Raw genomic sequence first — 25449 nt, 5'->3', positions numbered from 1 at the left:
AAGCCTTTGCTTCAGAGCCTACTACTGAGCACCCATGGCTAAAACATGGATGCAAATCTAGAAACAAGTACACACACACACACACACACACACACACACACACACACAAAGTCTGAATATAATTATATATAATCATGCAATTAGGCTTTGCATGATTTCTTAGTGGTTGTGTTTGTTAATCATACTTTTTGGTCTATTTACTGCCTTGTATTTAGGAGCTAAATTGAAAATCACTGCTCTACTAGTCTTGCAAATAAACTGTACTATTTTAGAGGGTCACAGAATATAATTGCATCATCTTTTTTTTCCCTATTGAAGTGGAATAAATATTTATTTAAACTAAAATAAAATTTTAAAATGTTGTTCTGACATTTTGGGTTTATTATACCAAAACAGTTCTGAGTAGTGTTCATAAGAACACTTTATATTGCTAAAATGCAAAAGTTGACAAGAAACAGAAATTTTTCCTGTTTTAAAACAAAGCTATCAAATAGTAAGCAGAAATAAAAAACCTCCTATCACTTATGAGGCAACTGAGCTCATAAGAAGTCCATGAATATTTATTAACTAGTTTTCTTTTTGGTAGAATACTATAATGTGCACATAACAAACATCCAAATGATGTAAATATATGAAATAAATAGTAATCTTCCTTAAAATCTGAGACAAACAGTTCTTATTTCATTCATTGTAACTTCTATATACCTTTCGGAAATGTTTTTTATTTATAGAAACATAGATTAACAGAATAAGAGATACAGGTGCCTCTATCTATCTACCTTTCTATCTATCTAATGATACAAGTACAGTTTTCTTTCAAAGGGCTATTTTACTACCTATGCAAAAATCATGTAGGAATGAGAGCAACTACCATCTTATTTAGAATGAGATTCTGGGATGAAAGAAACTCAGTTTTAATATTAAAATTCTATTAAGAGAATGCTAGTCATTCCAGTTCAATTTATACGTAAGTGTGGGAAAAATAAAGATTTCCCATTTAAAAGAAGAACGTGGGTCAAATCAAATGCTGGAAAGTTTGCTTTTGTAAAACAAGCGAGTGGAGAGCACAAGATGCAAGGCGTCCTGTCACAAATTAGACACAGAAAGCATTGGAGAATGTTTTTTTAACTCCTCTTAAATATGTGCTCCCAGTGAAGAAAAGGCTGGAAGAGAAGTATTCAACTAAAACGGAACATGCGATTGAATAAGTGAGTATTGAGTAGCAGAATCAGAAGTTGATTTCATCATCCTAGAGAACATAAAAGAGCAAATATTATACATGTCTGTATGCCAGGTCACAAAATGATTCAAGTTTTAATTTATGTGGCTCTTTATCATTGTATTAGTTCCAAAAGAAAACCCTGCTTTCTTACTTTTTGCCATATATTAATTTAGTACTCAAATTTTGCTTCACATCTCTTTTATCCACTTTATCCATACCACTTAATTCTGAATATTTGGAGCACTTAAGAAAAAAAATAATATTACTTTCAAAGGACAAAGAATTTCCAGAATTGAATGTAACCAAATGTATCTAAAACAGCATAAGAAGTGCTCCTCAAAAAAGAAAGGACAGCCAAGTCATTTTGACAAATGACAGTATTGTTGAAAAAGGCAAGAAACAAAAGCAACAAAAAGCCTATCAGATAATATTACTTGGAAATATATTTATCTGTTAAATGTGTTTATTTCATTAATTATATAACTTTAAATGGAAACTTTGTATATTTTTTTCTTAGCTTTTGTCTATTTTCCAGAAATGTCCAACCCGATATGTGGCTTTCCTTTTATAATTACTTTAAGCTTCATTCCTTTGCATTTCTCTTCCCATCCACTCATTTGTGGTATTCTGCCTTGCCCTTTCTGGGGGAAGGGGAGAACAGAAAGGAAACGGAGGCAGTCAGGATTGGGGTAAGGTCTTAAAGTCAAAAAAACAAACAAAAACAAAAAAACAACAACAACAAAGCAAATCCCTGAAAATATGAGACAAATGCATTGTGAGTGTTCAGCATTGATATTATAGCCAGATGATCAACATTACTTATTTCTACATGAACACGAAAGCTTAAAACACTCACAAATAAGCACTATTTAAATTGAGAAATACAATGAGTTGCTTTTAAAAGGTGCCAGTGGTCTTTCGAAATCACTTGATTATATTTCATGCAGATAAAAACCAATAATATTTAAAAACACTCACTAAAACAGAAAATATTTTTATAGTGTAATTTATAATTCTGCATTACATTTGGTCTTCTATTGTTTACAAATAATCATATTAGGTGATTGAGGAGAGGAATAGAAAGGTATGGGGATCTTCCCAGGGAATTAGCAACCTAGTAAGATATATTGATGTATTACTAAACCACAAGTGGAAAGCAATGGGAGATTTTAGTTTCTGGCAATAAAACAACTAAATATCCAACTTCTTCCACTTAACCACAACAGAAAAATACATAAACTTTGTGAATAATTATAATAAATATCACCTCTGAGTGCATGTTAGATCAAAGTAAAAAGAAAATTGGGTGCTGATGCTAAAATTGCCCAAGGTGGTAGAAAGGGATGTCATCAGTATGTTTAGACAGTTGAGAGCCATAACAAGAAAAAAAGATAAACATTGGCTTAAATTAGGTGGATAGTTGGATCTAAGAACTGAATATAAAGTTGAAGCCCATAAAAGGCTATACACCTAATTAAAAATGTTACAAAATATTTATGCTTACCCCCAGGAGGAGAGAATTACAAAACTTATGTGTACTAGCCTTAGTTGTGGAAGAAATGGTAAAAACTAAAATTACTAAAAGTAATCTAGTGCAGTTAATAATTATAGGATACTTTGTATCAGCAAAGAATACTCCTCTCTGTAAGGTACCTGATAAATCAATGGCACGTGGATTTCCTACAAATAAGACTACGCCAAACATTAACTCACCCTCAAAAACTATGAACACAGGTAGAAACAAGCCCTCACAAGAGAGAATCAGAATACAGACTTTAAGACTTATAAAAGGTAGAAAATAAACATACGATAAAACAAGATAAAATCAAAAGATCAGGTAAAACTACCAAAAACGTCCAAATTGAACATTTAAATACGTATAAATCATTGGAACATTTAAATATAGAGAAGTGAATACTTTCTATGCCCCAGGGAAAGAAAACAGACAAGTTATATGTGGCCATAATGCTTTTCTTATTTAAGTATAGTATTAAAATTAGTCTTTTTCTAATGTCAAATGAGGAAATTATGTTATCTTCCCTTTCTGATCCTTCTTAAATCCTATAAAATCTGGAACCACAATGAAAAATAGAGTTGACAATGCTGAAGAAAAGTCAGTGATAGTTTAGGGAAGTCATTTACTTACGGATCCACTACCTGAAACCAAAGCATTTCCCTACTCTGAATTTTCCTGGAAACACAATGAAATAGAGAAATGAAATATGAGCAAATTTTTCTACAATCTACTGTTCCAGCTATCTGCCCACTTGCATAACCTTGTCCTATCATGTTCTGATAGCCAGAATGTATGTAAAGAATCCAGAATGGATTGTTGGAAAGAGTCCTGAGGCTGTTTGCCATCAGAAAATCTGGACATCATCTTTGTCCCATCATTGATTCTTAGTCTCATGTACAGTCAATGTAAAGAATCCATTACTATCTCTGCAATGAGAATGTCATAAGATGAAAAAATGTAAACATTTTTAATCAGTTCATTCATTCCTTCATTTGTTATTATTATATTTTTATTTTTATTTTTTTGCATGGGCAGAACCAGGAATCGAACCAACATCTCCGGCATGGCAGTTAAGAACTCTGCCTGCTGAGCTACGATGGCTGGCCCTCCATCATTTATTTTTTTATTCAACATATTAAGAGAAATATATAGGTACAAGGCCTATAAAGATGAACAAGGCATGATCAGCTCCTTTAAGAACTGGCATAAGTAGAAAATTATGTAACTGAGTAGAATATTATAGTGTGATAAAAGTAATGCAGGGGTATGCAGGCACTGTACAAGTGTTAAGAACAATGTAGGGATGGTATGTGAGAGATACATGTCCAAACTAATATGAGATCACAGGGCACCCTAACAAGGTTTGGGGCTTTGATATACTAAAGGATAAGATGGTGAATGTAGAAGAGAGGGCATTCCATTTTGAAGAGACAGCATGAGTAAAGAGAGAGAGATGAGAAATAATGTGGTATGCTTTGGGAACTATCAGCTGCTATGGGTTCCTAGAGTATATGTGTTAAGGCAGAGAGCAGAGAGAGAAAAGGGGATGGAAAGATAGAAAGTGTCATGTCAAAGATCTTGACATTAACCTCATATAATTATTATTCATGGAAGTACGTGCTTTTACGTATTATAACAAAATAATATTATTCATAATAATTTATAATCCTTGCGGTCTTAGCATATATTTTACCTAATTTAATCCTCAGAACACCCTACTAGGAGCCAAGTATCAACATCTCATCTTTACAGATGAAGAAACCGCAACACCAAGTTTGAGTGAGTATCCAATACCACTCATATATATTTATATGTGCGCATATTTAAATTCTGTATATTTAAATATGTCTCACATGATGATTCATACTTGCTCCTCCGAAGCATGGTTATTATCAAATATATTTTCCTCTTGTAATAAATGTGGTATTAAAAACTGTGAAAACCAAGGAAATTGAGACACAAAAATATGGCTTTATCATCCATTCCTTGTATGAAAGGCAATAGGCAACATACTCTCTGGAATAACATCTTAAATAAATAACTGAACTTGGAAGTAAATAACAACAGTTTTCTAAATGGCCTTTATTTTTTTAATTGTAGCCAATCAGGAAACATATGCTGCTAGTTCACTTCCACAAAAGGTTGGCAAGTCCCAAGAACATTTGTCAAGATTCATCCAACAAACTTCAAATGAAGCCATATTAGTATGTTAAGCTGCCAGAATGCAATATATCAGAAATGGAATGCCTTCTAAAAAGGGAATTTAATAAGTTACAAGTTTGCCGTTCTAAGGCAAAGCATATGTCCTAACTAAGGCATCCAGGGAAAGATACTCTGCCTCAAATAAGGCTGATTTGGGAAGTCACATGGCTGACTTCTGCTGGTCTTTGTTCCTGGTTCTCTTGCTTCCAGTTTCTGATGCCAGTGGTTTCTTCTCTAAGTGTGTGTCTTCACTTAGCTGCTCCAGTACAAAACTTTTGTATCTTAGCTTAGCATCTGCCAGAGCCAGAGATCTCTTTTCTTCGGGTTCTGGCTATTTCTGCATGATCTTGCTTAGTACCCGATCTATTTCTACCTTTTTTTTTTTGTATGTTGTATGGCAGGGTCACATTTCATTCTTTTTCCATGTGAGTATCCCATTACTGCAGCACCATTTGTTGAATTTTTTGTTTAGTTTTTTGTGAAGTGCAGGGGCGGGGAATTGAACCTGGGTCTCCTGCATGGCAGGCGAGAATTCTACCACTTCACTACTCTCGCACCCCCATAATTTTTATCTTGATCAACTCTGAGCTTTCTCCAAAATGTTTCCACTTTTAAAGGACTCAAACTAATCTATGTGCTGGGCGGCATCGCATCTCCATCTAATAAAAAAGCCACACCCATAATTGGGCGTGTCACATCCCTGTTGAGCTAATCTAATCAAAGGTTTCCATCCTACAGTATAGAATCAGGATTAAAAGAAATAGCTGCCCCCACATGGCTGGATCAGCATTAAAACATGTTTTTTCTGGGGTACATAATAGTTTCAAACCAGCACAGAAGCCTACTATATAGCAGGTTCTATGTTCCGTGTTAGAGGTTAAAGAACGAATAAAATATTATTTTGTTCTGATGATGATTACAAGATTGTCTAATAATGCAGTAATAATACTAATAATACAGTATGATGGATTCTAAGAGAGTGTGGGGAACAGGAGGCAGACAGAGCTGAGAATCAGATGAAGTGATAAAGGTCTTTAATAGCACTTGGCCAATCTGATGATCAATTATGAAAGCATTATTTAACAAAATTTAGTATTCAGAGCTTTTTTAAAAATTCAAAATATAATTATTGCCATATATAGATCTTATCCTCATGCTTTACCAGTGATTTTAAAAACAATTCTATAGAAAATGTCTTAGAATTAGGTAAAGAAAACCATGTCTTAAAAATAAGTTAAAGTGCTTGCTTCGGCAGCACATATAGTAAAATTGGAACAATACAGAAAAGACTACCATGGCCCCTGTGCAAGGATGATGGACAAATTAATGAAGTGTTCCATATTTTTCACAAATAAAAACCCAAGGAAGGAAAAAAAAAAAAAAAGTAAGTTAAGGCATAGGGTACAAGGGTAGTTCAGGGGTAGAATTCTCACTGGCCATGCTGGAGACCCAGCTTTGACTCCTGGACCATGCACGTGCCCCAGAAACAAACATACAAAAATTCAACAAATGGTGCCGCAATAAGGGGATACTCACATGGAAAAAGAATGAAATGTGACCCCCACCACACAGTAAACAATTAAAATAAAAGTAAGTAAATACAAACTTTCGCCCACCTAACTTGCAGAACACCCTGACTTTTACTATTTGTGACAGAAACAACTTTTCAAAAGGTGAAGATAAAAAAGGAGATCTTTAAATTCTCAAAACTACAACTCTAGCTCCAAAGGACAGGACATAAATTTTTTTTAAAAAGTCTGTATCAGGAATTTGTGATTGGTTAGCTAATCCTATAGAAGAAGAAAAGCACTCTGTTGGCTGAGGTTCATTTTAAGACAGCCAGAAGAAGTGGAGAAAGATGAAAAGCAGAATAATAGTAGTCAAACTGTAGAGAGAGAAGAGAAGGGAAGAGGAATTTAAAAAAGAATTAGCAACAATTTAATTTCCTATCCATCCAGCTAAACTTATGATTCTACACTGTAGGGTGGACACTTTTGATTTAGAAATGTAACATGCCTAATTGTGGGTGTGGCCTTTTGATTAGATGGAGATGTGACTCTGCCCAGCACATAGATTAGTTTACTGGAGTACTTTAAAAGTGGAAACTTTTTGGAGAAAAGCTCATTTTAATAAATCCTCTACTAATAAAATTGGAATGAATATAGACTGAGCAGATTGGATCTTACAAAAATCTTCTGTCTTTTGGTCTTTCAATATATTTTTGAAGCATAATTCATTAAAATATTAAACCTGCCAAGTTTTGGAAAACTGTCTTTTAAGCACGGTTGCCCTTTTTCCTCCAAAACTTCCAAGGGTATTTCAGTTATCAAAATAGTAATGATTAAAATATAGACATATATATCTCATTTGAAATTCTATTCTCTCTACAGATAGATGTAGAATCTCTGCCCTTTTTATACCAACTAGATCCTCAGGATTCCTTATCATGGATCTACTTTCCAAGGCAATTATGAGTCATTAATGCTCTTCATCAAACATATTTAACTTGACTTTTTAGGCCCATAGTAAGATTGCATCTTCTTATCTCTAGGAGTGGGTTGAACCATATGGGTGATACACATGATGAGCAGTAAATAGAAAAGTGGAAGTGATACACCCATAGAAATCCTGGTATCTCCCAACCCTTCCGCATGGCCTCTTCTTGAGAAATGCTACAAATAATGATATATTATTTTTCATTTGGGTATGACCTAGATCCAGGAGAAAAAAGTAAGAAACATTAATCTAAGCCCTTCAATTTTTTTCATATTGAGGTGTCTACCTAGAAACATTGGTGCTTGAGTGTGGCTCAGCTGATCCCCGATGTAGCCTGTCTGATGTTTTTAAACAAAACATACTTTTCCCTAATTAGTTTGCTCATATAAGCTGTCGATACGATGGCTGTTCCTACTGCTACCAGGTTCATGCTAACAGATCTGAGTCAATTAGTCACTGTAATTGAAGATGAAAGCAATTAATTGTATCATTTCAAGCTCTTCAAGTTCAGTTTCATAAATTATAGCACTCAACCAGGGTATCAAATACGATAAGTAATAAAAGGAAAATAGAAGTTAAGCAGGCCGTTAATACAACTGATGGTCATCAACTTGACTGACCAATGTTAGTAGAAAAGAAGAATATGGATTTCTGATCAAGTGGCTGACTCCTGAAACAAGAAATATTTGCTTCCATGACTTGCTATTCATAGAACATCTATTTAGGAATAGATATCTATTCCTATCTCTCTACCTACCTACCCATTTATCTACCTATCTATTATTCATTCTATCCATCTACCATTTATCTACCTATTATTCATTCTATCCATCTATTCACCCATCCATTCAATTACTTATCCCTCTATACATCCATTATTATATTTCTCTTTATTCTGCATGAATAGGTAACGTTATGCTTGAGTTGTTTTATATATTTATTATCTTATCCAACAGTAAGTTGAACTCTTGCTGGTTGAAACTACATATAGAACAGCTTTCCTATTTCTACTTCTTATTTAGGATCTTAATGGAAACATAACAATAGCTCAATAAAGTTTTCTTATATATAAAAGAAAAGACGGTGGCACACTTTTTCCAAATTGAAATGCACCATAATTTGATTAATTCAACTGAATAAGGATGCATAAATTTTTGTCAAACACTAGAAAGATAATAACAGAAATTCAATGTGACTATAAAATAATGGTGTGCTGCATTTAAATGTTATGTGATAATCATAGGTAAGTAATAAAAAAAAATGTATTTCCTATTTCAACCGGAGAAATGAAATTCAGAATAGAGTTTAGGAAGGAAGTAAATCAGGCATATTTAATGTCTTCTTTTTAAAAAATGTTTTTAAACCTTTATACAATATTGAGATTTAAACAATCCTTGTCAAATTTAGACAAACATGAGGAATGAAATAACTTACTAGATCCCATTGCACTGAATTGTTCACTCCTAAATTCATTTTCCATTACTGCTGATTACCAAGATTTAATACTCTAAATCCATATGCCACTGAATAGGTCCCTGTAAGTACGATTAACAGTAATGGGGATTCTATGGGCACTGAGAAAAGAGAAATCCCTCTATTTCTAAATAATTTTCTCCTTCATAATTAACTTCTGCCTTCTACCCAATTTCTTATGTTTGACATTGTAATTCCATCAATGAGAATTACTGGATTGTAATGGAAACCAGATGGCAGCCTCATTGAATTAATCAGGGCAGTGGATAGAGTGGCAGCATCACAGATCCTGGCGTACTCATCAGGGTAGAGTTTATTGCCATGGGAAAGGGCAACATAAAATATACAGCCAAGAAATGGAATTTGGGGTAAGTAGAGTTAATTGATATTTAAAGATTTAACAGAAGAGAAATTGAGGAAAGAACGTCTCCTTTTCGATAATGAATACTGGAGTATAAATCAAGAAAGACAAAGCTGTTATCAACCAAAACCTTGAGAAGTGATAAAGAAATGAACTTCTGGCTTCAATTTAGTTCCGGTAATGTACCCTGCACACCCTTGTCAGTGTTAATTAAGAGGCTGCTAAAGCACTCATCAACATTAAAGACTAAAGGCTTAGATTCATAAACCTTTTAAGTCAGAGTGAAGTTCTGATTTAGAAATGAAGCTGCTTATCCAGAGGCCAAACCAATCATGTCCCCATGTCTCCATTTTTTATGGGTGTTTCTTTTATGCATTAATATATATGAATGACACATTGGAGCTTGCTTAAACTGCTTTTGTTCAAATGTACTTGTGTGATTTCTATGTAAACTTTTAAAAAATATATAATTAGATACCTATTCCAATTTTAGAATTTCTGAAGTTGGGGAAGAAAGCAGTCACCAAGCTAATATTAGATTTGTTTTGGCAGTAATGGGATGCAGTGATCAAATATTTAACTGCTACCAACACAGGAAAGAATGTGATAAGAAGATAGGGTAGCTTGTTGGAAACATTGCTTTCTCTACTGTAAAATTTTAATTTTAAATGCACTTAAAATTCATGGTGCATTTTGGAGACATGTGTGGGTCATGGGATAAATATATTATTCAAAATTTATAAATAGAAGTCCAAGCGATGGTGGAATGAATGAAACTGCCTTCCCATGGTCTACTCATGGGAAACTCCTCTTCTATCTTACCATGGATAAGAGATCATTTAGGTGATTAGATTGAATAAATAGACTACAGGCCAATTCAGAAGAGACTCATATGCTATGCTAAGGAGATTCAGGGTTACTCTATGATTCTAATGACATAAAGAGAGGCAATATCATCCCATTTCATTCCATTGCCTGCTTTGCCTTTTCTCCTCTAGCCAACAATATTTTCCCATAAGGCCATAAAGGCTAAAAACGTAGCCTCTGGTGCTATACAGATTTCAGTTTGTAACGTGGTTTCAATTTATTGCTATGCAACTTGGATGAGTGCTGTAGTTCCTTCAAGCTTAAGATTTCTTATTTGTTAAATGGAATAGTAATAGCATCTATAACAAGGGATTATTGTGAAGATTTAAAGTAATAGCACTTGAAAAATTATTTAGCATAGAGCTTGGCATTTCATAGGTCTACAAGGAATTCTACTTGTTTATTAATATAGTATGTTTCTTCCCTTGGCATTGTCTGGTATAACATATTGACAGAAACTGTACTTACCTGTTGTGCTCTTATGAAGGTTGGTTTTGAACAAAATTCTAGAAGAGCACTGAAAATCAGTTTTATATTGTTCATTTAGGATAGGCCTGGGAAGTGGCATATTTCTATACTGTTTTCTTCTTTGGAATTTGCAAACAGAAAATGTATATTATTGATTATAAGTATGGTTTTTAGGCAGTTCACGTGGAAGATGACTAAAAGGAGATCACTTAATATCAACAACTCCATTCGCAAACTTGGAGAAAAACTGGGAGTTAGGCTATTTTTAGCAAGATGGGAGAAGAAAGATTTATTCTCAACTCCTAAATTATCAAGAATATGCATATTATATAGACTCACCAAAGTTCACATGGCCAGACACAATTGCTGTGTTCACAATGCACCAGTCATTTCTTCTTCAAACTTTTTAAGTCCATAGACTTAATGACTTTTTTCTCCTTTTAACATATTCAGTATGTCCAGGAAATGTACTTAATCAGATTTAACTAGATATAAAGAACTTCCCAGTCTTTAAAATATGAATTTTGCTGAAACTCTTTCAAAGATAGATGGGCTACATCAAAAAAGATAGCAGTTAGAAGCATAAGACCCAGCTTCCATTGCAGAACTTGGGCAGTTTAAATGTGAATAAGTAATTCCCTACAAAATTATGTAATTAATGATCACCACAAAAAGAATATTATGAATCACTAATAAAAATATATGTCCTGCTAATCATCTGAATTCACTTTAATATATTTTAATTACATTAGACTGTGTACACTCCTTGTCAGTGTTCTCTAGAGAAACAGAACCAACAGGAGATACCCATAAATATGAGATTTATAAAGGTGTCTCAAGCAACTGTGGGAATGGAAGAGTCCAAAATCCACAGGGCAGGCTGTGAAGCTGGCAGCTCCGATGAAGAGTCTGGATGAACCCACAGGAAAGACTTGATGACTGAAGAAGCGGTGAAAAAATCTCTTCTTCCTTAAAAGCCTTCAACGGATTGGATTATCTCATTGTGGGAGACACGCCTTAAGTTGATCTCAGGTGTAATCAACCACAGAGGCCATCAACTGACTGATGATTTAATACACCAGCCTTTCAGTTTATCACCCAGGCACTAAATATCCTTGCGGCAATGGTCAGGCCAGGGCTTGCCTGACCAGGCAACTGGACATAATCTTCGGCCAAGTTGACCAGAACCTAATCATCACACTCTTCTAGAAAAAAAAAACAAAAACAAAAACAAAAAAAACACACATTGGGAGTAAGGGATGGGGGGAGAAGTTCAATATCAGATGATGGTCATGTTTGGTTCCAGGTCCATTGGTGAGTGTTCACTACTCCTAAGGACCACAGAAGCAAGACAACTTATATTTCCTCAAATCGATGAGGGCTTTACAGAGGGTTTGGAGGCAGAGGAGAAAGGAAAATGGGTTCATCTGACCAGTAACAGAAATAACTCATTTTCACTGATCATTTATATCGCCCCAGGCATTAGGCAAAGAACTTTTATAGAATGCCTCAGTAATGTCTCATATATGCTAGCTCCATTTAATAGATGGAGTACAAAACAAGTTGAGGAGAGACTTACAGTGTGAAGATCATAGTGAGGAAATGGCAGCGGGGATGTGACCACAGGCAGCATGTCTACACAGGCTGTGATCTTCCGCCAGCACTGCACCGCATAGGGATCAAACCTGGAGGGCTGGTCTGGAGAAACTTTTCAGATTGTGATCCATGGTCAGACAGCCTGGGGCCTGTGGTTTATTATCCTGATACTCATAGGCAAGCGTCTTAGTCATCTTTTACCTTCTTTTTATCATCTGTACTGAATGTTAGCAGCTCTCATCAGTGTGGCGCTAGCATTACAATGATACATTTGCAGAAATAATAACACTTCATTAAGCATGTCAGGTAGAAAGTTAGGGAAATAGGAGAAGAAAATAAATAGAGGACAGTCTCTACTGCATAAACCTCTCCCAAATCTGTTTTAAGTCATTTCTGTGCCCACTGATCATTAACAGTACTATACTAAGTTATTGAAGAACATATAAGAGCAGAGGTTCAGAGGGAGGAGAAATAAAACTTTCAACTTATTTATTACACGCAATGTTAGGTAATTTTCCATGCTACATCATTTAATCTTCACAGTGATTCTAAAAGATGAATATTATATCATCGTTGAGGAACTTGGAGTTCAATGAGCTTAAATGTCTTTCCTAAGGTCACAAAGTTTTAAATATTACATCAGGATCGGAGCAGATAAGAACTCTAAAGTTCTAATGGAGGTGTTACAATGAGCTTTCACTTTTATTATCCTATAATCATTAAGAAGAAGTGCAAAAAAATAGAAACCTAACTTAAAGTGTATTGTTGTCTCAAAATTCTTTTAAGAGAAATGGTGAAAAATAATAGGTTTTGCTAGCTTGTTTTGATAAAATCCGTTCTAATAACTGACAATACGATACATAAATAAGTTAAAAACAATTACTTTTCACAAAATTTCAGGTCTTTATATTAAGGAATACATATATTATATAGTAGAGAATATATTATATAGAGATTGCATATATATATTATAGGAATATATTTTATATATTAGAGCAGCAGTTTACGAAGAATAATAAGAAAAGGTTCTGGAAAGCATAATGATAGCAAATAGAAATGTACTTGGTACAAGCGCTTTTAAGATTTTGCATTAAGTAAAAGAAACGTAGTTTAAAATATTAACATATTATTACATTTTCAAAGGGAAACTGCTATTCTTTAATAAATCCACGAGACCACAATTTTGAGTAATGACTACATGCGTGTGTGCTAGATCAGGACATTTGAAGGCCACACATTTGTCACCTCACAGTGCAGTAGGATAGCAGGTGATATAAGTAATAATGGCATATCTAGAAACCTTCTTCAATTTTACATGAAGTAAAACTTCATTTTTCATTGTCTTATTAAGCAACATTTTTAAAAGATACACACTAACAATACATAACACAATAAGTGATTAAATAATACTTCGGATGAAGAATTATTAAAAAAACATTTTCATAGATAATTATAAACCATTCAAATTAGCAATAAATACTTAAAGACAAAAGCCAAGAACATTAATCAATGATCTTAAGAAATGTATAATAGCTTCAGGAAATGCTGTACATAGGACAGAAACAGCACACACAAAAAGGGACTCTGGCATGGTTTGCTTTTTTGTTTGTTTGTTTTTTGAGAATGAAAGTGGAAGGGTAATCTAATGTTGTGACACTTTCACTTTCTAAATGATGGGCATTTCCAAGGGGAAAAATAACTCTTCCTCTCCTGCAGAGAAGCTAGGTTATAGAAATCATGACTGAAAACACCAACCAGGGCCTGTTATCTCAGCTTTAGTTCACATCTGGGCATTGTGGGGAGAAAAAGGAGGAAAGAAAACCTAGTGAAAAAGGACCAAAAAGACTTAACTAAGATTATATTAAAATCTATTCAATTATTAAAAAATTGTTTATGGAGCATCTACTTCTGGCCACTGTCCAATAAAATCTGCTTAAACTTTAACGAGAGACTTAGAGAGTTCCTTGGACTTTTCTGTGTTCTCTTCAGTAACAGTCATGACAGGTAAAGTTAGGCTGTGCTGAATCCTACTCATGTCTCCACACTATTCTTTTGGGTTAGTAATCTTCCTGGAATGTAAACTCACTAATACATTTCATTTAATATAAATTAACTGAATACCTATTTGTGCAATCACCAGGTATACTTGTTTACTTTTTCCAGTGTAACAAACTAACACAAACTTAGTAGTTTAAAACCACACAAAGTAATATTAGTGTTCTGGAGGCCAGAAATCTGAAATGGGTGTCACCGGGAGTAAAAAAAATATGGTGTTGACAGAGCTGCAATTTTTCTTTGCCTTTTCCAGTTTGGGGGCACTGACTGTATTCCTTGGTTTGTGGCTCCTCCACTCCTTTGCCTGCCTCTACTTTCCATCTTCAAGCCAACAAGGGTTGGTTGGGTCTTCCTCCTATCTCATGATGCTGACTCTTTCACCTCCCTGTTCCATTTTACAAGCATCCTTGTAATTACACTGGACCCACTCAGATAATACAGGCTACTCTCTGTATCTCAAAATCCTTAACTTAGTCACATTTGCAAAGTTTCTTTTGACATTAAAAGGAGCATATTCACTGTTCTGAGAATTAGGAAGTGATCACTTTGAGGGCCATTATTCTGACTAATGCACTAGGCAAAGTTGATACAAATTTTGTCCTCAAGAAATATCCAATATAGGAGCACACAGGTGCAAAATGGTTAAGTAGGAAGTGTTACAGCTCACTCCTATCACTAGAAAATTTGAGCTGCAAAAAAGATTGGAATTAACTAGGTGGTAACCCTGGAGTCAGACTGGATATCTAGAACAACTACAGGAGAGCCAAAAGAAGCAAGATACTGCCAATAATTCAGTTTTCTTTAAAAACACAAACAAAAGCAAAAGCAAACAAACTAAAAAAAAACACTGGGAGGCTCCAGGAAGGAGTTCAGTTTTTGAAAGTGAAAATATAACTATAGACAAACCTCTATTTCTCAGCCCTGCTGCAATGACTGTGGAAACGGTGGCTGCAGAAACAAGGTACAGATTCTGGAAACAGCCAAAGGGCAAAGGGCAGGCAGAAGAAAGCTCCCTCCCAAAGTTGGGATTGAGGGTCCAGGCCATTCTGGGTAATCCCCGAGGGTCAGTGTGGTTGCTGCCTCTTTTTTCGGCCAATGGGCAGCAGCAACTTCCTCCACCCACCAGCCTCCAGGACATAAAAAGGTATTGGTTGTTTGCTTGTTTGTTTCTTCTGCATATAGGCATTTCATGGTCTGGGAGAACCGTGAGAGCCCAGCACAGAGCCAGGCCTGGATTTCTGTCCCCTGCATAGCAGAGGCTTCATGCCACCCCACCTCCGACCGATATCTGTCAATATGTGTTTTTTGCCTTTGGTTTTCATATTTTTGTGCATGGGTGTAGAGAACACTTCAAGCAACAACAGCAGAAAACACATTCCCGTCAAATGCACATCAATCATTCTCCAGGATAGACCATATGTTAGGGAACAAGAGGCGTTTCAATAATATTTAAAGATAATCTTTAAAAATATTGAAATACAAGGTAACTTCTCTGACCACAATTGAATAAAGCTAGAAATCAAGAGAAGGAAAACAAGAAAATTTACAAATGTGTGGAAATTAAACACCATACTCTTCAGTAACAAATGGCTTAAAGAATAAATTATAAAGGAAATCTGAACATACCTAGAGAAGAAGGAAAATGAAGGCTTAAAATACTGAAGCTTATAGAATGCAGCAAAGGCAGTGCCCTGGGGTAGTTTATAGCTATGGAAATCTATTTTGAAAAAGAAGAAAGATCTCAAATTAATAAGCTAACTTCACATTTTGAGGAACTAGAAAAAGATCAACATAATCACAAAGTTAGCAGAGAGAAAGAAATAATATTAGATTGGAAATAAAATAAATAGAGATGGCTAAAACAACTGAAAGAATAACAGAACAAAAAGTTGTAGGCTTAAAAAAAATAGAATTAACAATCCTTTAGTTAGACTATAAATAGAGAAAAGATTATTTCATTTTCTTGCCTAATGTTCTGGCTACAACTTCTGGTACAAGATTGAATATTGGTGGTGAAAGTGGAAATCCTTGAGTTTTTTCCTGATTTTAAGGGGAAAGTTTTTAGTCTTTTCCGATTGTTTATGATGTCTGCTATGTTTTTTTTTTTTTTTTCATAAATGGGCTTTGCCATGTTGAGAAATGTCCCTTCTATTTCTAGTTGTCCAAGTGTTTTTGTGAAGAAAGGTGCTGGATTTTGTCAAATGTCTTTTAAAAATGTACTGACATAATTAATCATTTTTCCCTTCATTCTATTCATGTGGTATGTTACACTGATTGATTTTCATATGTTGAAACATTCTTGCATTCCTGGGATAAATCCCACTTGGTCATGGAATATCATCTTCTAAGTATACTATTGGATTCAGTTTGCTAGTATTTTGTTAAGGATTTTTGCATCTCTATTCAAAATGGAAATTGGCCTGTGACTTTCTTTTCTTGTGATGTCTTATCAGGTTTTGATATCAGGACACTGTTGGCATCGTAACATAAATTAAATAGTGTTTCTTTCTCTTGAATTCTTTGGATGACTTGGTGTTAATTCTATTTTAAATGTTTTGTAAAATTTACTAGTGAAGCCATTTGATGTTGGGTTTTTATTTGGTGAAATGTTTTTGCTTTATGATTCAATCTCTGTACTTGATATAGGTTTGTTGAGGTTTTTTTATTTCTTCTTGAGTCAATATATTTAGGTTATTTTTCTAGGATTTTTTTTTTCACTTCATCTAGATTTTTTTAATTTATTGGCACACTATTGTTCATAGTATTATATTGATCTTTATTTCTGTAAGGTCAGAAGTGATATCACCATTTTCTTTTCCTATCAACAGGGGAACTCCAAAGCAACCAACAAGCAAAACCCCAGGATAAGACACGGGCCCAGAAAGACAGAGAAAACCCTCCAAAGTGCAATCGCCTGGGGCAGACCTTCCTGATGGGAGCTGTGCTGGTTTGAAAGGATGTATGTCCCCTAGAAAAGCCATGTTGTAATCTTAATTCCATTTGTAAAGGCAGCCATTTCTTCTAATCCCTATTCAATGCTGTATGTTTGAAACTGTAATTAGATCCTCTCACTGGAGATGTGATTTAATCAAGAGTGGTTGTTTAACTGAATTAGGTGAAGACACGTCTCCACCCATTTGGGTGGGTCTTAAAAAGTTTCTGGAGTCCTATAAAAGAGGAAACATTTTGGAGAAGGAAAGATTTGGAGAGAGCAGAGAATGCTGCAGCACCACAAAGCAAGAGTCCATGAGCCAGCAACCTTTGGAGATGAAGAAGGAAACTGCCTCCTGGGGAGCTTCATGAAACAGGAAGCCAGGAGAAGAAGCTAGCAGATGATGCCATGCCAGCCGTGTACCCTTCCAGAAAGAGAGGAACCCTGACTGTGTTCACCGTGTGCCTTTCCAGATGAGAGAGAAACTGTGACTGTGTTCGCCATGTGCCTTCTCACTTGAGAGAGAAACCTTGAACTTCATCAGCCTTGTTGAACCAAGATATCTTTCCCTGGATGCCTTAGTTTGGACATTTCTATACAGGTGCCTTAATTGGGACATTTTCTAAGCCTTAGAGCTATAAACTAGCAACTTATTAAATTCCCCTTTTAAAAAGCCATTCCATTTCTGGTATATTGCATTCTGGCAGCTAACAAACTAGAACAGGAGGACTGAAGCACAAGAAAATCTCTGTATTAGCACCAGCTGGTTACAAAACAAGGAAACAGACATCCCAGGTAACAAATCCCAAAGTTAATATTTTAAAATATCAAAATGCACAGTGTACAACAGTAGTGTACAAAACAATCACAGAAACAGGAAATAATCGCATATCCAAAGATGGAGAATAAAAATCCAGAATGTAATAATGAAAAGACAAGACTATAGATGTAGAAAACAGATCTTTTTAAAAAGTGATCTTAAAAATGCTTAAGGAGAGAGCAGGCCATGGTGGCTCAGTGGCAGGATTTTTGCCTGCCATGCTGGAGACCTGGGTTCTATTCCCGGTACCTGCCCATGCAAAAAAACAAACAACAAAAAGAAAAAGCAAAAAAAAAGAACAAAGATAAAAAGGAAAAGAAAAAAATGTTTAAGGAAATTACTGTGGAAAAATCACAGGGTATAGGAAAAATAATGAATGAACAATATGAAAGTCTAGGTAAAGAGATAAAAATTTTAAAAAGTAACCAGACAGAACCACTGGAGTTGAAGACCACAATAGCTGAAATGAAAAATGCCCAGGAGGGTTTCAAGAGCAGAACGGATTTGACAGAAGAAAGAATAAGTGAACATGAAGATAAGATATGTGAAATGAGTCAGGTTGAGGAACAGAAAGTAAAATAAATAAATATTAAATTGAAAATAGCCTAACACAGCTATGGGATACCATCAAATGTACCAATTATATGCACTATGTGAGTCACAGGAGAAGAAACAGAGAAAGGGGAAGAAGGAATAGTCAAAGAGACGACAGAGAACTTCTGAAACTTAGCTAAAGACATGAATATGCATATCCAAGAAGCTCAGAGAACACCCATAGGATAAACATGAAGAAAAGCACACACCCTCATATACTGATCACACTATCACATGCAAAGGACAAGGAGACAGTTGTGAAAGCTGCAAGAGAAAAACAAAATGGTACATACAAGGGAACCCCTATAAAGACTGAGCGCCAATTTCTCATCAGAAATCATGAAGACAAGAAGTCAGTGGGTTGAAATACTCAAAGAGCTAAAGGTAAACAAATGCCAGTCAAGAATTTTATATCCAGCAAGACTCTTTTTTCAAAAATGAGTGAGAGGATGGGCCACAGCGGCTCAACAGGCAGCGTTCTCTACTGCCATGCTGGAGACCCAGGTTTGATTCCCGGTGCCTACCCATGTAAACCCAAAAAAAAAAAAAAAAAAAAAAAAAAGAGTGAGAGGTAGTTCAGTGGTAGAATTCTTGCCTGCCATGCGGCAGACCTGGGTTCTATTCTTGGCCCATGCACTTCCCCAAAACAAAACAGAAACCAACAAAAACAAACAAACAAAAAATCAACAAATGGTGCTGCAATAACAGGATACTCACATGGAAAAGGAATGAAATGTAACCTCACTATACAGCATACAAAAAAAAAAAATGAGTGAGAGATTAAGACACTCTAGTTAAACAAAAGCTGAGGGAGTACATCATCACTAGACTTCCCCTAAAAGCAATGTTAGAGAGCTCTTTCAGCAACGAAGGGACGCTAGTTAGTGGTTCAAAGCAGCATAAAGGAATGAAGACCTCTAGTAAAGACAACCATTTGGGTAATTATAAATGCCAGTATTATTGCATTGTATGGCATGGCATGATGTGATGCATAACTCCACTTCTTTCTACAGTGCTAAAATGCAAATGAATAAAAAGGGTTTTAGACATACAATGCATACAGACATAAGTGGTAGTAAGTAAAATAAATGGCGGGGAAACAGAGGGTTATAGGAAAAGTATAGGTGCATGCCAATGAAGTTAAGCTGGTAGCAAACCAAGTATAATTGTTATATATTTAGGGTGTTAAAATTTGACCCTATGGAAACCACAAGAAAAATAGATGAAATATATACCCAAATAGAAATGAGAAGGCACTCAGTATGAGAAAACATAAGAAAACAAGTTAAATAGAAAAGTAGGGTTTAAAGGAAGTGAGGAACAAAACAAGATATAAGACTTACAAAGGATAATTAACAAAATGACAGAAGAGCTGTATTATCAGTAGTGACTTTAAATGTAAATGGTTAAGCTCTCCAGTCAAAAGGTGTTGCTGTTTTTATTTAATTTTTTTTAGCAATGAAAATATTTTGAAATTGACTGTGGTGAGAATGTACAACTATGTGGTGTTGTGGTGAGCCAGTGATTATATACTTTGGATGTATTGTATGGCATGTTAATACATCTCAATAAAACTGTTTTTTAAAAGCAGACATTCGCAGAATGAATAAAAAAGAGTAACCCAACTATATCCTGCCTGCAAGAGACTTACCTTAAAGTCAAAGATATAAGTAAGTTGACAGTTAAAGCATGGAAAAAAATATATACCATACAAGTAGTAACTAAAAGAGACCCGAGTGGCTATTTTAATATCAGATAAAATAGGCTTAAAGACAAAAACAGTGACAAGGGACAGAGATGGTTATTACATACTGATAAAGGGAACAATTCAACAAGAAGATGTAAAAATTATGCATATATGTGCACCTAATAGCAGAGCCCGCAAAATCTGTGAAGCAAATGCTGACAGATTTGAAGGGAGAAATTGGCAGTTCTACATTAATAGTAAGAGTCTATTCCTGCTATTGAATAGAACATATGGAAGAAGATCAATAAAGAAGTACAAGAATTTAACGATATGCTAAACCTTCTAGACCTAAAGACATATATAGAACACTGCACTCAATGAAAACAGAATATACATTCTTCTTGAGGTCACTGGATCATTCTCCAGTACAGACCATATGTTAGGTCACAAAACAAGTTTCAGTAAATTAAAAACATTGAAATCATGCAATGTATACTCTCTGAACACAAAGGAAAGAAGCTAGAAATCAATAACAGAATGAGAAAGGGAAAATTCACAAATATGTGGAAATTAAACAACAGACTCTTAAACAACCAATGGGTTAAAGATGAAATCACAAGCAAAACTAGGAAATATCTTTAAGTGAATGAAAATGAAAATGCAGCATACACAAATTTAGGGAATGCGGAAAAGGCAACACTGACAGGGAAATTTACAGCTCTAAATGTTTACAGTAAAAAAGAAGACTTCAAACCAGAGAGTTAACCTCAAATCTGGAAGAACTACAAAAATAAGAGAAACAAAAGAAGGGAATAACAAAGATTAGAGCAGAGATAAATGAGATAGAAAACCAAACCAACAAACAAAGGAAAAACAAGAGAGAATATCAACAAAATCCAAAGTTGGCTCTTTTGAATGATCAATAAAATTGATAAACCTTTAGCTAGACTGACAAAACAAGAAAGAGGATACAAATAACAAAAATCAGAAATAAAAAGGGGGGACATTACTAATGACCCCACTGAAATAAAAAGGAATAAAAATAGATACAATGAACAACCATACACCAATAAATTAGATGACGTAGATGAAATGGAAAAATTCTTAAAACACACAATCTATATAAACTCAAGAAGAAATAGAAGATCTGAATAAACCAATTACTAGTAAAGACATTGAATCAGTAACAACAACAAAAAAAAAACTCCCCCAAATTAAGCTCCAGGACTATACGGTTTCACAGGAGAATTCTACATAACATTCCAGGAAGAAAACTCTGGTTCTGCTCAAACTTTTCCAAAACAACTGAAGAGGAAGGAACACTTTCTAACTTATTCTACAAGGGAAGCATCAACCTCATACCAAAACCAGATAAAGACACCATATGTAAAGAAAACTGTTCTAGTTTGCTAGCTGCCGGAATGCAACACACCAGAGACGGATTGGCTTTTAATAAAAGGGGATTTATTTTGTTGGTTCTTCAGAGGAAAGGCAGCTAACTTTCCACTGAGGTTCTTTCTTACGTGGAAGGCACAGGATGGTCTCTGCTGGTCTTCTCTCCAGGCCCCTGGGTTCCAACAACTTTCCCCGGGGTGAATTCTCCAAAGGCCTGGGCTGAGCTGTAAGTGCTGAGATGAGGAATGCTGAGCTGCTTAGCAGTGCTACATTGCAATCTCTCATTTAAGCACCAGCCAATTAAGTCAAACGTCACTCATTGCAGCAGACACGCCTCCTAGCCGACTGCAGATGTAATTGGCAACAGATGAGGTTCAGGTACCGTTGGCTTGTGTCCGCAGCAACAAGACTAGGTATGCTCACCTGGCCAAGTTGACAACTGAATCTAACTAACACATGTCCACCCCTTGTCAACTTGGCAACTTCAAGCATCACCTTACACAGATGTAAAAAAAAAAATTCTCTTGCTGTGGACCTGTGAAACTCAAAACAAGTTCCCTGGTGCCAAGATGCAAAGGAGGATATTCACAGGATATAGATTGTCATTTCCATAGCGAGAAACTGGAACACCTGCAGGGCAAGCGCCATTGGATCTCAAAGTCTGAAAGTCATTTATCCTTCGGCTTTAGAAAGGGGCAGTCCCACCCCTTCCAAGGGCCTATGCAGTGGCCCGCCTCTTTCCAAATCAACCTCGGGGAACATTGAGGAGACCACATCTGGGCTCCACTCTCTCCAGGCATCAGGGCCACCCCTGGGCTCTCTGCCATTTCTGGGGCACATGCTCAACCCCTCCACATGGTGGCAGCCGGGCTCTCCCAGTCCCCCAAGGAGCGTGCTACACCTTTTCCAAGGGCTGAGGCTGTACAACTCTTCCACTGCAATGAGAGGGGAGACTCATCCTCGCCCTTCAGGGTAAACTCACCTTCTCCATGCATACAGGTGGGTCCACTCTCCTGGCCGAGGTTTCTTGGCTTCAGACCCGAACTTCCATGGTTCTCACTCTGCAAACTCCAATCTCTCCCTTTTGTGTCCTCCTTTGTCAAGATTGGCGGTGGTTTCATTTACACCAACAGTCTCTTCAAGCCCTCCAGGACTTCTCCATCATTCTCTTCATGGTTCCTCAAAATCTTCCCCTTAAGTCATCCAAAACACCGTTCAAATATATCTGGCATTTGCAAACCGCAGCAGCACCCCACTCTCCGGTACCAAATCTGTTCTAGTTTGCTAGCTGCCGGAATGCAACACACCAGAGACGGATTGGCTTTTAATAAAAGGGGATTTATTTTGCTGGTTCTTCAGAGGAAAGGCAGCTAACTTTCCACTGAGGCTCTTTTCTTACGTGGAAGGCACAGGATGGTCTCTGCTGGTCTTCTTTCCAGGCCCCTGGGTTCAAACAACTTTCCCCGGGGTGAATTCTCCAAAGGCCTGGGCTGAGCTGCAAGTGCTGAGATGAGGAATGCTGAGCTGCTTAGCAGTGCTACATTGCAATCTCTCATTTAAGCACCAGCCAATTAAGTCAAACATCACTCATTGCAGCAGACACGCCTCCTAGCCGACTGCAGATGTAATTGGCAACAGATGAGGTTCAGGTACCGTTGGCTTGTGTCCGCAGCAACAAGACTAGGTATGCTCACCTGGCCAAGTTGACAACTGAATCTAACTAACACAAAAACTATAGGCCAATATCTCCTATGAATATATGAGCAAAAATTCTCAGTAAAATACTAGAAAATAGAATCCAACAACATATTAAAAGAATTACACACTATGATCAAGAGTTATCCCTCCTATATAAGGTTCGTTCAACATGAGAAAAACAAGGTAAAATACCACATTAACAGAATGGAGGGGAAAAATATCATCTCTGTGACACAGAAAGAGAATTTGACAAAGTTCAGCACACTTTTTTGGTAAAAAAAAACACTTAGAATATTAGAAATAGAAGGAAATTTGTTCAATAAGATAAAGGGCATATAAGAAAAACCCACAGCTAACATCCTGTTCAATGGTGCAAGACTGAAAGCTTTCCCTCTAACAACAGGAACAAGATGAGAATGCCCCATCTCCACTGTTCTTCAACATTGTATTGGAAGTTCCTTCTAGAACAGTTCAGGAAGAAAAAGAAATAAAATACATTTGTATTAGAAAGGAAGAAGCAAAAGGTGCCTTATTTGCAGATGATGTGATCTTATACCCAGAAAATCCTGAAAAATCCACAACAAAATATTTATGGCAAATAAATGAATTTAGTGAAGTGGTTTGGTACAAGACCACCACCCAAAAGTTTGTAGTGTTTCCATACACAGGCAATAAGCAATCAGAAGGAGTAATTAAGAAAATAATTCTATTCAAAAAAGCAAACAAAAGAATCACATCTAGGAATAAATCTAGCCAAGGATATAAAGGACTTGAACACAGAAACTACAAAACATTGTATAGGTTGTTTTTTTTATATTTTCGTGATAAAGTCCTTTGACAAACAAAAGTTGTTTTATTTTTTTTTTTAATTCTTTGATAAGATCTCATTTATCTACTTTTCCTTTTGTTGCTTGTGGTTTGGGTTGGAAGTCTAAGAAATCATAACCTAAAGTGTAGATGGTGTGATGTACGGGTCTTCCTTTTTTTATTTTTCTGCAAACAGAAATTCAGTTTTTCCAGTATTATTTGTTGAAGAGACTATTCTTCCTCAATTGATTAGTCTTTGCCACTTTGTCAAAAGTCAGTTGGCTATAAATGTGAGGATTGATTTCTGAACTCTCAATTCTATTCCACTGGTCTACATGTCTGTCCTTGGGCCAGTAACATACTGTTCTGTTTACTGTAGCTCTGTAACATGTTTCACAATCAGGAAATACAAGTCCTCCACCTTTAGTCTTCCTTTTAAGGCTAGCTTTAGTCATTTGGAGACCTTTATCCTTCCATATAAAGTCAATGCCTGGCTTTTCCATTTCTGCAAAAGAGGTTTTGGAATTTTTACTGGGATTGGATTAGATCTATGAACTGCTTTGGTAATGGTTTCTTAGACTTTACACTCCCCTCCCCCCCTAAAAAAAAAAGCAACACTGAAAAAAATAGATAAATGGGACCTCATCAAAATGAACTTTCGTTCCTCAAAGGATTTTATCATGAAAGTGAAAAGGCAACCTGCTCAATGGGAGAAAATATTTGGAAACCACATATCTAAAAAGTATTAATATCTAGTATTTATAGATATCCTTCAAGTTAACACAAAAAGACAAAACAACCTACTTTAAAAAATGGGCAAAAGTCTTGAAAAGACTTGTCTCCAAAGACATATAAATGGCACATGGAAAGATGCTGAACCTCATTAGCTATCAGAGAAATGCAAATGAAAACCATAAAGAAACCATTTCATATGCATTAGAATGGCTGCTATTAAAAAAAATGGAAAATAGGTGTTGGAGAGGATGTAGTGAAAAAGGAACACACATTCATTGCTCGTGGCAAAGAAAAATGGTGCAGCCACAGTAGAAGAGCAGTTTGGGGATTCCTCAGAAAGCAAAGTATAGAACTAGCATATGACCCTGCCATTATAAATAGGTATATACCCAAAGAGAGCAACAGCTCACATAGATATTTGCACCCCGATGTTCACAGAAGCATTGCCAAAATTCTCAAAAGATGAAAACAAGCCAATTGCTCATCAATTGATGCATGGATAAACAAAATATGGTGTGTGTATAT

The 25449-nt window shown here is 35.8% G+C and overlaps 1 long non-coding RNA gene and 1 other non-coding gene across 2 annotated transcripts in view; one reads left to right on the top strand and one right to left on the bottom strand.

Moving 5' to 3' along the window:
* The window catches only part of LOC143673548 (uncharacterized), an 838506-nt gene that overhangs the window by 426441 nt on the left and 386616 nt on the right, over nucleotides 1-25449 (bottom strand). The window lies entirely within an intron of this gene.
* On the top strand, nucleotides 6180-6286 carry LOC143675223 (U6 spliceosomal RNA). The gene has a single exon (XR_013171465.1). It is a non-coding gene; the product is annotated as a U6 spliceosomal RNA (small nuclear RNA).

This window comes from Tamandua tetradactyla, chromosome 2 (assembly GCF_023851605.1).
Source record: "Tamandua tetradactyla isolate mTamTet1 chromosome 2, mTamTet1.pri, whole genome shotgun sequence".
Lineage (NCBI taxonomy): Eukaryota > Metazoa > Chordata > Mammalia > Pilosa > Myrmecophagidae > Tamandua > Tamandua tetradactyla.
This window is presented reverse-complemented; position numbering and strand designations above follow the sequence as displayed.